The sequence below is a fragment of the Polypterus senegalus genome, chromosome 1, assembly GCF_016835505.1.
Source record: "Polypterus senegalus isolate Bchr_013 chromosome 1, ASM1683550v1, whole genome shotgun sequence".
Classification (NCBI taxonomy): Eukaryota; Metazoa; Chordata; class Cladistia; order Polypteriformes; family Polypteridae; genus Polypterus; species Polypterus senegalus.
Genome location: NC_053154.1, coordinates 120,873,737 through 120,887,983, shown reverse-complemented (window position 1 = coordinate 120,887,983; position 14,247 = coordinate 120,873,737). Strand labels below are relative to the sequence as shown.

General features: G+C 41.5%; 1 protein-coding gene across 2 annotated transcripts in view; it reads left to right on the top strand.

Moving 5' to 3' along the window:
• zbbx (zinc finger, B-box domain containing) overlaps positions 1-14,247 on the top strand; it is a 148,974-nt gene that overhangs the window by 121,785 nt on the left and 12,942 nt on the right. The window contains exon 21 of one of the 2 annotated variants that reach the window (XR_005634113.1): positions 2,072-2,086. The exons of the other annotated variant lie outside the window; for it this stretch is intronic. The gene's annotated coding sequence lies outside the window, so the exon portion shown is untranslated. Of the gene's footprint in view, positions 1-2,071; positions 2,087-14,247 lie in introns of those variants that run through there. 2 annotated transcript variants of the gene reach the window in all.

Here is a 14,247-nt window from a genome sequence, read left to right as displayed (position 1 = left end):
AGCTGAAACATTCTGTTTCTAACCTTACCTTCTATTTTTCAGCAAAACGCTGACCTCTACTTATTTATCAAATTTGTGTATCTTGCTATTTTTGAGATGTGGAGAGATGGAGTAGCCAATCTCACATTTGCAATATATTGTCCCTTCTTGAAAATCAAGTCTGATTGCTGTGGGTGAGTAAAAAGGTTCAAGTGAGGTTCATTCAAGCTGAAATAAACTCTTTTACAGATGAGTGAACCTGTCTTTATTTCAGATTGTGTTGAATCTACAACAGTTTGCACTGCATGCAAAACCATTCCCCAAGTGGATGTTTCCACCTTATTCAGAGGCTTGCTTCTGGAATGTATGTATGTATGTGACACTGTCACCTCCACATCAGCACAAGGGCGTGTCACAAGGACAATGCCATATTACAGTTTGCCTGTCTGTGTTAATTACATTTTAATTCACACTTTTTTTAAATAATAAATGTTAGATTAATTAAGATTAGGTATGGTACTAGTCCACAACCAGAGAAAGCATTATGGAGTTAAATTTTCCATCCTGGTAGTTGCTGGTGCAACAAGGACCAACATTTGATGGGACACCATTCTGTCATAGGTCACATTTGCACACACATACCAACACTTATACTCATTTGCACTGTGAGTCGATTTGGACATGTCAGTTAACCTGAAATTAACACTTTAAGGATGGATGTGGTGAGAACAGAGCCAGCCCATCAATTTAGGTGAGGTAGGCGATTGCCTATAGTGGCATCTCAGCAGTGGCAGCTAATGTACCAACTACCCCATGCTGCAGATGCAGTGGGACCTCCATCTCATGTCCTTTTCCAAACAGACTACACTATTAGAAACTTGACGACACAGCATGACATGCTACCAAGCTCTCAGCTACTATGTCAGATTGCTAAGAAAAGTGCTCAGGTCTCCCTCCCTTTAATCTGGCACTGGTGACAATTTGGCTGAGGTAGAAGTCAAGATAGCTTTAATCAAGTCAGACTCAGTCTTAATTTTTCTGTTCTGTAACTTGCTTAACAACATTTTTTTTTAAATTATTGAACTTGACTTAGACTTGCTTATTGATGACTTAGAGAGTCTCACAATATACTGCCACAATTATAATTTTTCAAATAGCATTCCTTACAATTCCCTTAATATAAAGTACTCTAAGCACTCCATGCCTGCAGGACTAATCAGCGTGTTGGAGGACAGCAGAAATGGAGGGATCAGCACCAGAGTTTATTAATTTTGGATATTTTCAATTTAACACCGCAAAGAATGGAAAAGCCATCTGCAAGATCCAACAGTCATAAATCTCCGACATGACAATAAATCTGAAGTTTGCCTTTTCAAGATTCTTGAAGACAGTTATGCTTACTAGAAAGTTGGTCCCAGATACTGTGATTGATGCATCGTTATACCAAATAATGTACTACTTCACCCACATATTCTCATTTCACACTGCCCCCTCTAACTTAGACCCACAATCGCCCACACCAATTTGATTCACCCACTTAACATGTGAGTACAGCGCATAGTCCACTAGTTTTCCCATCTCTGTGAACCGCCAATATTAGTGGGGATCTGATGGATGCTGCCGAAAAGTGCATCACAATCGTATACTGTCGTATACAGTAGGTGATGTCCTGTGCAAGGCTACTGTTATGGCCACTGCTATGGCCAATGTCAAAGTCCCGTCTGTAGATTTGTTAGAAGGGCTGGAACGTTACAATGTGCTACCTGAGTTGCATGAATTAGATAATGTAAACACATAACATAAACTAAGGGATATTAATTAGAGTTAAGATTACTTTACCGCTTTAATTCATTAGCTTCATGCCAGCAACCCTTGTGTTGTTTCATTGTAATGTGGTAACTTTGATTTGTTTCATGGGAGGTGAGAAAATATTGCCTACTAAAACAGTCATAGCTAAACACTGCCAAAGGCGCACAGTAAAATCTACAGCTGGCATGTCATTTCATTTTTGCAATGTGAGGTGTATTGTTTTATTTAACATCTTTTATCTTTTATAACTAACTTTAATAATTTCTGTATTTTTGCTTGTTAGAGATGACTGTGGTTAAATGAAGAACATGACCCAAGAGAAAGCAATTGTGAATAAGAGCTATATGCATGATACCATAAAAAACAAAAAATAAAGCTGAAAGTTGCAGTGCATTGCTTCATTTGAACCACTAGTTGGATTATCTGTGATGGTCACAAAAGTCTTAACGGACTCATTGTTCAAAGTGCCAGTGAGAGCGCTGATAGTGTCTTTGTCCAGTTACCTTGTTAGGCAGGTCTTTATTCATGAAGGGGTAATAATGCAGCCATGTTGTCCACAAAATAAGTGGTAAACATTCATTTTCTGCAAGTCAGTGCATTCTAAATACTGGTGGGGCTGCTGTGATATTTAGTTAATTAATCCATCGTCCAACCCTTTGAATCCAAACACAGGGGTCTGCTGGAGCCAGTCCCAGCCAACACAGGGCGCAAGGCAGGAACCAATCCCGGGCAGGGCGCCAACCCACCGCAGGACACACACACACCCACCACACACTAGGGACAATTTAGAACTGCCAATCCACCTAACCTGCATGTCTTTGGACTGTGGGAGGAAACCAGAGTACCCAGCGGAAACCCACGCAGACACGGGGAGAACATGCAAACTCCATGCAGGGAGGACCCGGGTCTTCTAACTGCGAGGCAGCAGCGCTACCACTGTGCCACCCTCTAGTTAATTAATACATTGTCAGAGGTAGCTGGGGTGGCAAGCCACCTCTTTGGGGGCCACGGGTACAGAGCTTTGAAGCTCCACCCTGTAAGGGCCCATGGTCACCGCCAGGGGGCGCCCCCATGCCTTTGGAGCCCTGGACCTCAGCACTTCCGCCACACCAGGAAGTGCTGGGGGGAGGAAGAGCAGGGACACCCGGGGCGTGTCGGCGGGTGATTGCTGGAACCCACCTGGAGCACATTTGGGTGCTAATAAAAGGGGCCGCCTCCCTTCATTCGAGGCGAGAGACGGGAATGGAGTGGACTGAGCTGGAGAAGAGAGAAGGAGGCAGTCTGAAGAGAAGGGCACTGTGTGGCCAGGACTTTGGGGACTTTGGGGGTTTGTGGTGCACTTGACTGTTGTAAATAGTGTAAATAAACGTGTTTGTGGGTGACATGAACGTGTCTGCCTGTCTGTGTCTGGGCCAGTCTCCACAACATGTACAATATTACATAAAGACATTATTTTTAAATGAGTGTTTATTATGTAACAGCACTCTGAAGTGGGTGCCTGGGTTGTGCAGTGATAGTGCTGCTGCCTGGCAGTAGAGAGACCAGGGTTCACATTCCAGATCTTCCTTGCATGAGTTTCCTCCAGCAGTCCAAAGACATGCAGGTTGGGTGGATACATACGATGTACCAAGGGCTGTTTTTGTTTGAATTCTGAAGTGGTTTCTCTATCAGGAGGGCAGAACTATATTTTTTCTCTGGACAATCTTACTGACACAATTAGGTTAAAGTGAAGCATGACAGCCACTGCCGTTAGTGTTTGTGATTCACTGCTGACTCTGTGCCATTTTCTGACAGAAACAAAGTCAGCAGTGCCATTACATGTACACTGGTTTGTATTCATCCTTTTGATTTCTTTTCAGAATTTCAAGCATTTGCAGCTACTCAGTCCATGGCTTCACAATGTGGGGCTTTTGTGTTGCAGAGTTTCCTATTTATTGTAGCAGGCAGCGGCTTTCCTTTGTAAAAAAAAAAAAAATGAGGCACTTTCACCACTAAAAGAGGAGGATTCCCCTTTTTCTCTCCTGACACCTTTTAATATCTATTTTTTGCAGCGTGGGTTTTGATGCAACTGGCATGACAGGTTTTTGCAATATAACCCCCACCACCACCACCAAAAGAAACTAAATCAACACAGAATTCAAACTCGAGCAACTCTGCCACAAGCTTTAGTTGCTATGACAACTCTTTCACATTAATAATGCTTGTCTTTAGATATTTATATCCAAATGTTATTAAAGAGTTGGCTAGTGCAAAATCACATGGCATGCCAGTGTCAAATGCAAAAATCATAAGAAATCCTCTTTGCTTTTTTTAATGTCATGTAATTTGGTTTTTCATAATGCACGTTCAGTTACTGCACTTCCAATTGCTGTGATGGCTTCTCTTACCTTAACTAGCATAAAATCTTAACATAATATCAGACCCGTCAAGATAATTAAATCTTACCTTAAAGTCCATTCCTCCTTGTATCCACACAATTATTCTAATAACAGATCTAGTCGAACTGGAATCTGTCCAAACTGAGGACAGGATGCCAGGCTATTCCAGGGTACAGTAAATACCCACACCCACATTGACTTATGCTGGTCCAAATTAGAATCACTAATCAAGTTAGCTGGCATGACTTTGGCACATGGTAGGAAAACCAAACAGCTGGGAAGTAGACCTCACTGACACAAGGAGAACATGCAGACTTCAAAAAGAGAGTAGCCAGGCCAGGAATTCAAACTAAGCTATTTGAGCTTGTTATGCTGACCCTGTCAAATGTCGTGTGTGACTGCTTTAAAATAATCTGGAGAAGAAGTCACAGATTATTTGTTCATTCCACCTATTAGCAACAGCTTAAAAAGTATGAAAGTCAGCCACATGATTAAATAAAATAGAAAAAATATACAATACCAGGCTTTATAGGGATGTGCCTTGGGTGAATCTGGGGAAAAGCTTGACAAGTCAATGCAACATGTGTTTGTATAATTCTGTACTCTTCTTCAGCATAGGTTCAGCATTACAGAAGAATTAAAGAAGAATTAAATGCAGCAAACACATGTTCTGAAAGTATGATAATTTGAAAGCAGAACTCTTTATACAACCAACCACAAAAACTAAGGAAATATTACTACAAATTGACTGGTAAATAGAAGGGGCTTTTGTGTTATATGCTCAGTGGCTCAGAGTCATTTTGGATGTTTTCAAATTATATCAATGAGAAGAAAAATGAGGCCAGTTCAGGAGTATCCATATAGCTCTAATTGTTGCCATGCAAAATGTGCGAGGTTGCTATGCAAGCACCACCTACGTCAACCCAAATGCCACAGTCAGCTCTGTCCCAGTGGCTTAACTTCTGTTTGGATTATTTCCTTGTTTTTATTAATGTTTTGCTATTAAAGTTATTATTTGCCCATCACAACTTTTATTTATGACATTGTAAAACCTAATAAAGATTTAAAGTAGACTTGTGCAAGAACGTAGAGGAATATGGCAGAGAAAAATCCTATAGATCTTGTTTGGACTATAAAAGCCCCTGCAAGTTAAAAAACATTTAGAATGTTGCTTAAGTGTTTTAAATGAAATAGCATAACAATGCCAGACAGAGCAGCCGATATTCTAGATGCAGATTTCCATCCTGGTATAGAAAAATGTTTTTGAAAAACAAGTTAATTACTAGGAACCTTCAATAAATGGATGTATAGTGGCCTGCAGGGGCCACTCCAGCTCCGCAAACTGATACAGCCAGACACAGACACAAGTCCAGCACAACACACAATCTTGTTTCTGTTGTGGGAAACGCTTCCCTATTGTTTCCCACCACTATGGCATAGTACAAGTAAGCACAATAACAAAGCCCACAGCACTTTGTCTTCTTTCTCCTTCTGTCTTTGTCCTCTCTTTCTGTTTCTCTCTCTCACTCTTTCTGCCCAGCTCCACTCTTCCAGCATGCGTTGTTCTCTGCCTCCCAACTCTGGCTCCCAGAATGAAGACAGTAGGCTTCTTTTTTGCTGCACCCAGCAGTTCTTCTGGTGGCCTGTTATCATGGTCCAGAAACACTTCCGGGTGAGGCAGAAGCACGATAAAGTGGAGCTCTGTACAGTAATCCCCACAGCACCCCCTCGTGGCATCCATGAAACTCGAAAGGGCTGAGTTGCAGAACTTCATGTCCCATGGTGCCCTATGGGAATCCAAGGCACCACTTTAACCCAGGGGGTGAGCCATCTACCAATCTGGGGAAGATAGTGACCCATGCACACACTCTCCCCTAACCCCAGTCCTTCTACTCCAAAGGCATGCTGGCCTGGTAAGGGCGTATACTGTATATATATTGTGGAAAGACGTCCGGAACACAGACAGACAGACTCAGAATATCCACAACACACACATTTATTATGTTCTGCTCCTTCTTTACAGCACAACACAGCCACAATAAACTCACAAGGCTCTGTCCTTCTCTCCTTCTCATTTCTCTTTTACTTCACTGCTGCCTCCAGTCCTCTCTTGCAAGCTCCATCTTCTGCCACCCAACTCCAGCTCCAGGTGCACCCTGATGATTTTCCTGCAGCACTTCCTGGTGTGGTGAAGTGCTGCGTGGGCACTCGGAAGCACTACAGGTACGTCCAGATTCTCTACCGGCAGTGCTTCCTGGTGTGGCAGAAGTGCTGCAGTCCAAGGCTCCGAGATTGTCCAAGTGCCCCCTAGAGATGGCCACGGTCCCTAACAGGATTTAGCTTCCAAGCTCCAGTCCTGGGGCTGCCCTCTCCACTCTTCAGGCATACCAGTGGGTCAAGGTCGTGTGCATATATATATATATATATATATATATATATATATATATATATATATATATATATATATATATATAGTGGGAAGACAGCCCCCAGACATCGACAAACACACACCAGAATGTCCAAAACACACACGTTTATTTGTAAACAGCATCACAATGCCTTATTCTCGAATAGTACTGTCTCTTTCCTCTCTCTTTCTCTGACCTCCACTCCCCTCCTCACAAGCATCTCCTTCCTCCCAACTCCGGCTCATCTACTGGAGGGAGGTGGCCCTTTTATAATAACCCGGATGGACTCCAGGTGCTCTGTCTGATGACACTTCCTGGTGTGGCAGAAGTGTCAAATGAGGTCCTGGAAGCACTCCATGTGCCCCTGGGATTACTTCCAGCAGCACTTCCTGGTGTGGTGGAAGTGCTACCATCCATGGTTCCATGACCGTCCGGGCGCACCCTGGCGGTGGCCACATCCTCCCATAGGGATGAGCTTCCCAGCTCTGTTCCGGTGGCCCCCAAGCAGACCAGGCGGCTGCCTTCTCGTGGCCCAGGGAAGGTATTATCCCTCTCATGGACTGTCCAGGCGTCCCGGCTGGGTAGGGTCCCCGGCCGTCTGCCACACTGCCCCATCACAGCTGAAGCCCAAAGGGCAAAGCGGCCCGTCCCACGAGGGCTAGGTTTCTCCCACAGCGGGGTGCCAACATAGTTTCGTTCATGGTCCGGTCCTGTAAAACAAGAATGGGGTGCAGAGACATCGTCCCGACACCACCTACTAGCGTCTTCAGTCACGCCTTACAGACAGCATCTTTCTGGTGCCCTCTGGACCTGAAAACAGAATGGGAACGCCCGTGCCCATGTCTACCCAGCCAGATTTGGGGCTTTTCTCCATCCTCATGGAGAGCGCTCTTTCTCCATATGTGAGCTCTCATGCTCATGTTTCCTTCCGTCAGGGGACCCACCCTTCTTACTGCGGGGCCTCCCTTTAGTCTGAGGTGCTGCAACAGCCTGGATCCCCTTATGGGACAAAGAGGGACCCTGGGCTGTTTGCACTCCTCTTGATCGGGTTACGAGAGCTATGACTTCATGGAGCGAGGTGGTCTGTGTGCCGACACATACAAGCCGGCAACTCCCCCATGCCTCAGCGGGGTGGTCTGTGTGCCGACTCATACAAGCTTGCACCTCCCTCATGCCTCAGCTCCCACTGTAAGCTTGGTACTCATCCTCTAATCTACTGTAGGACGCCCTGCTACTTGAGTCTGGTCACCCATGTCTTGGCTTCCTTCGCTAGGGCTTCCTTTTTCTTTTACAGTACCAGCAGTACTCACCTGTACTGCATCAACGCTTTGGCTGGAGAATCCCACGCTGTACTTTTCCCCACACTCCTTTATGGCCATCAGGGGAGCCTCCGCTTTCTTCTCCAACCCGTCGATTACCTCTCACATCAACTGCAGAACCTTAAAGAATGACTGTACGGGCAGAAGGGCTTCCTCAGCCGGTGGTGGACTTACAGTTCGTTCGGTCCTCCCTACTGGCTGTGAGCCGTGGAGCTCCTGCGCACGCTCAGTTGGGTCATCATCCGTCTCATGATTGACGTTCATTGGTCCCGGACTCAACCAATCACCGACAGGAACACAACACACCCTGTCCGATCTTTTGCCTACCTCTGGGAGGAAATTCCAGTCCTCCAGCGCTCCCTCCACCTTATGAGTGGACTCAATCAGGGAAGACTGTCTGTAGCGACTCTTCCTCTTCTCCCGCTGTCGTCACTCCATCACTCCATGGGTCGGCGTGCTTCGGCCACAGGCGCATAAACAGGCAGTCCACATCTAAAAAGCAAGGCCACAGGACAGCGGTATAAGCCCCGCCAGGTGTATTGCCATTGTGCGCGAGACTTACCTCCTGGATCCCATCTTCCCAAGCGTGCTTTGTCTGGGTGGCCTCTTCTGCTACTCCGCCGACCCGCGCTTCCACAGAGACGACATGTGATGCAGGTGCCGCTACCTTCAGGGTACGTCTGCCCTTCTTCTTCCCCATCTTACAGAACAACCTTATCCGTGGACCTTGTAGAGCATCATAGATCTGGCTGCTGGCCTAAGTGTGTGGGCTGTGGCATGTGTGCACCTTTGTCTGCTGTGCGGGCTGCCTCCACAAAATACAAGGGGTCCCCTCCTTTTAGCAAGTGGAGAGTCTCATCTGGGATGCCATTGTGGAAAGACAACCCCTGGACACCAACAGACAGACACCAGAATGTCCAAAACACACAAAGATAAATCAGAACACTCCTTTCTTCTACCACCACTCCTCCAAACCTTGTCCTCCTCCAACCCAGGGGGGTGGCCATCCAGCATCCAGGGGGAGGTATTGCACTGTCCAGGGCTGCTCCCCCTAAATATATAATGAAAGGGCGTTCCGGGCCGTCCACCACAATATATATATATATATATATATATATATATATATATATATATATAGTAATGGCCATGGGGTGCAAAAGAAGGATAAATACAAAGCTGCTGAGAGCTGGCCTTTAGAAGGACATTTGCTTTTGTTTGGAGGCTGGACCTGATACCTCCTTCATGACCTGCTCCTTTACATCACACAACTTCTCACACTTCGAGCTGCCTTGTCCCTATCCTGTCCCAATTCTGTATATTGTTTTAAAACAAAAAGAACAAAGAAAAAGATCTGGTGTTCCAGATTCCCCATTTAATGTCCTGGTTGAGAAACTAAGTTAAAAAAAGGAAATAAGTTTTGAAAATGATGAATAGTGATGTTATACCTCTTTAAGCTGTCAAAAGTTGCCATCTTCAAGAAAAGTTGTGCCTTCTTCTGAAGCAGGTCCCATTATGAACAGATACTTCATATATGGCCAGAATATATATAGTGGTAGAAATGGAAGGGACGTGGCTAATGTGGGGCAAAGTGATGTCATTAGTCCTCTGGGGTGTCCTCCATTCTAAGGAAAACAAAACAGTGCTTAGTGGCAGTGTCATATCCAAACCGTTCCCTGTTTTTTTGGTACGGATATGACCCTGAGACACTCCTGATGCTTGCATGTTTGACAATATATATACAATAGGAAGCTAATAATTATCCTCACTTTTGTGATTTTTATGTTTCGGTTGGCTGTACAGCTTTCCTGGTGCACATGTGGAATTGTGTTTTGTCTGTGGTCCTAGTAGTAAAGTTGCAGCTCTGTTCAATCAGTTGCTCTAGTTGTTTTGTAGGAGTAAGCATTACTGCTCGGTTCCCTGTTTATACTAAAAAAGAGCAGTGAGCAGTGACCACTTTTTATAGACTAAACAAGTACCAGGACTGAAATCAGCTGAGGTTTTTCTACACAATATGGTGACAGTGCTTTACCATGGTGGAGAAGTTCAAAAATGGTTGAGAAGATGTTAGGCAAGATAAAGGGGCACGATGGCCATCCACATCCTGTACCAATGTCAACACTGAGCAATTCCACACTTTGATTCTGACAACACAATGAGGATTTTTTTTTATGCGCATGTGTTTGTCTTGTTGGTACTTCATTATTGTTGCTGTTGTGAGGAGTCAAGCAAGTAAGACCTTCCCCTATACTATTGACACAGGACAATGAACTTAAACTGACAGAAGTGGGCACAACTCAAGAACCCGTCTTAGTGGGAGCATAGTTTATCCTGAGCATACACACAACAACAACAACATTTATTTATATAGCACATTTTTATACAAAAAGTAGCTCAAAGTGCTTTACATAATGAAGAAAAGAAAAATAAAGGACAAAATAACAAATTAAAATAAGACAACATTAGTTAACATAGAAAAGGAGTACCAGATGGCTGAAGAAAAAAAATAAAATCTGCAGTGGTTCGAGGCCACGGGACCTCCCAATCCCCTCTGTGAACACACATAGTCACACTTACTAAACCAATATATAGCTGCCAAGTAAACCTAAAGACTGTTTTGAACTTAAGAAATATACCTCTGGTAAGGGACAAAACACAAACTGACATAGGAATCTAATAAACTCACCGACAGTGCAGTCACTGTGCCCCTGTGTATCCCAGTCCTCCTTCCCTAAAATGTTCAAAAGCAAAGAAATGTAATGCAGTTAGCAATCTATAAACATAAATTGCATTCTCTGACTAAAGCCTTTCCAATTTCTCAATATACCAGATTTCCTATCTTGCTTTTTTTTTGCTCACTAAGGTGTTTTCCTAAGCATATTAAAGAAACACACACACTCACTCATACATAAAGAAATGGTCTTATAGCCAGTCCTAAAAAAATCTCCCAAAAGGCCAAACTGAAAATTACTACCCATGACTTTCACCCGCATAAATTACAACTATGCATATTTTTGCAAAAAAAAAAAAAATATTTAGAACATTAGAACAATCTAGGTGAAAACAGCCCATCAAACCTTGCTTTTCCTATCCACTTAATTCTTATAAAATAACATCAATTCCAGTTTTGAAACTCCCTATACATATGTGGGCTTTATAGTGAGATTTCAATTCCAAATAAGAGCCTGAATTCAGATGTACATTTTTTTAAAATAAATGCTCCACTGGAAACATCTGTTTAACAAAACTGCATATTCAGTGTCTTTTCAACCTTACCTTCTTCACTTTTTGGGTTCCAAGGTGCTGAAAGTCAGCTGGACCAAAGTTAGCAGAATAAAGTAGTCAGTTTCAGGCCGCCTTTTTCGATCGATATCTATTCCAGATATCCATCCATCCTTTATCCAACCCACAATATTCTAACTACAGGGTCACGGGGGTCTGCTGGAGCCAATCCCAGCTAACACAGGGCACAAGGTAGGAAACAAACCCTGGGCAGGGCACCAGCCCACCGCAGCTATACCAGATAACACAGGTAATTTTGTTGCAATATATAACTTAACCATTTGCATTGATTTGCATTTCTTTTGCATACTAATTATATAAATACACTCCCACAAGGCCCCTTATGTGCAGGGTAAATTAAACTGGCATTTAGTTGTGCCATTGATACTTGGCTTTCAACCTGGTATCTCATCCTGCTTTGTCCCTACACAGTCAAAGCTTGTTTTAGATCTCATGAGGAGGCACCTGTTTTTAGCTGGTGAGGTTTCTTTTTGTTTAATCCAAGCCTGGAGCTTCAATATTATAATTAATAATGCCATACAGGGACAACTAGGGACTAGAATTTTCTTAGAGTACAAGTACATGGTGTTCCTTTCTATGGGTTTCCAAAAAATAGGTTAATACTTCTGGAATATGATTACATTTTTTTTTTTCAAGAAAATTGTTTTAAAATATCCCTGTTAAATCTATTCATTTTTGAATGTCAGATCATGTCTTCATTGTTATTTAGGTACATTTTAATATCTAAATGTTGACTTTTCTTATTGTTAAGTCGGGAACAATTTTGCTTTAAAATATCAGGTCTTTTATACTCAATGCTCCAAATTTCTGTGAACCTTATATAGACTTTTGAACATTTTTTTTGTCACATGAAGAGCGGAAAGGTGCTCTTCCTATATTATGTTTATCTGAATTCATGCTGATATTTCTAACACTTCCAATGATCCAAAAATACAAAGACATTCTGCTCAATGGAGATAACAGATTACTGTTTGAATCTAACAGAAGCAGGCTGATGTCTGAATCGGATCCAACAGTGTCATGTTAGTGCTTTAATTGCTGTGAGCTCACACACAAACACTGCTTATCATGCTGTGAAGGGACTATTGTTTTACACCTGGGATAAAAGGACCATTTCTTCCTATTATTTTTAATTAAAAAGTGACTTGAGCTGCTTTCAAAATATGATTATTTTAATTTTAAAAAGATGGTGCTGAGAAAATGTCAATATTTTAACATTACATTGTTATTATTTATTGGTGACAAACATCAGAAGTAATACATCCTACTGCAATTGCAAGCCAACATTATGGTTATTGTTTTTTAATTATGCCATTAATGTATTGGCTATTATTCATTTTAGACAAGTGATAACGTTATAGAAAACATTAAAATCATATTCAGCCATTTGATTCCATTAGATTTTCAATTATTTTTCTTTCAATCAGTACATTTATCTAATACATCACATCACTCCAATCTTTAGTCAAATCAGACTGCAGCAAAATCTAACACTTTAAAAATACACTTCATTGTTTTATCATTTTAACCAGATAAATGACTCTGTGTTATCACCTAATGAGATCCAGCTCACACTTGTCAAAGCAGCCACGTGAGTCCTTAATATTGAAGTGTTTAAAATTTGCATTCCAAGTAATGGGAAAGTCTGTGGAAAGAAGTTGTACAAGTGTCATTTTAAACTTTTAGCTGTAATATCAGAATTTATATATATATATTTCTAACAACTGAATTATAGACAGGTAAGGTGACTTGCGACTTGTGACTGATAGTCCAATTGCTTTTCTTCTGGGCCACCCTGTCTGCCTGCCTGCCTTTAAAGGACCCAGACTACCTGTGTTTTGAGTAAGAGCAGCCTGTCACTGATTCAGCCAAAGGTCAAGGCAAAGCAGAGCCCCATGGTCAGGAGTAAATAAGTAGGAAGGTCCATAGACTGGATTTCCAGCCCTAAATCAGCAGTATATGTTAGCTCTCTAAATAATGTTGTACTGTGTTCAGTTTTGGTCTTGACATTACAAAAAAAAAGACATAGCAGCTCCTGAGAAAGTCCAGAGGAGAGCAACTAGAGTGATTCCAGGGCTAAAAGGTTAGTTATGAAGAAAAAGTGAAGGAAATTAACCTTTTCAAGTTAAGCAAACAGATTAAGAGGTTCCATGATCAAAATGTTTAAAATTATGAAAGGAATTAATACCGTGGATCCCAACTTTACCTTAAAATAAATTCTTCAATAAAAATTTGAGAACAAAGTTGGAAATTTGTTAACGGAAAATTTTGCCAAAATCTTACCAAGTTTTTCTTCTCAAAAAGAATCATTGACACGTGAAATAAATTACCCAGTAGTGTGGACTTTAGGGACCTACAGAATTTGACTTGATGTTATTTTGCACAGTTTACACTGTTAAAAAAAAAAAAGTATTTTTACAGAAAAGGCATAATTAGATTTTACAGTATACTCATGTTATTCCAAATATCCAATATGTTTTTGTATAAAAAAAGAATTGAATTGCAATTTAACATTTTCTTTGTTATTTATTTATTTTCATTTTGTTTATCACTATAAAACACAAGCATCTTGAGCACGGGAAAGGCACATATATATAACATGTATTATTATTGTTATTGTTACAACAATATCTTCCTTTTTGAAGAAGGTCATATTGGTTTTACATCTGGAAATTTAGTTGAATTTGGAAATTCATGTTTTATTACAGAAAAAAAAACTATTCAAGAATAAACACAAAACTTATATACTGTAAAAAAAAAACAAGTAAAAATATGGTAAAAACTACAACAGCGATAGATGCCAACCAAGACCCTTAAAATGACAATCATTTGCTGTATTTAAAAAATATAGAATACCCTTAAAACTACAGAAATTTCTATGACATCACTAATTGGCAAAAGACTGACATGGTTTATATACGCAAGCTAAATGTCTGTGAAAAAACATGTTTTATACATATTGAAAGGTTTTAAATAAAAATGAGTATTGAAACCCTACAATAATGCAGCTATCTCATAAAAATATAACTTAACACTAGAATTACCAGAGCCTAC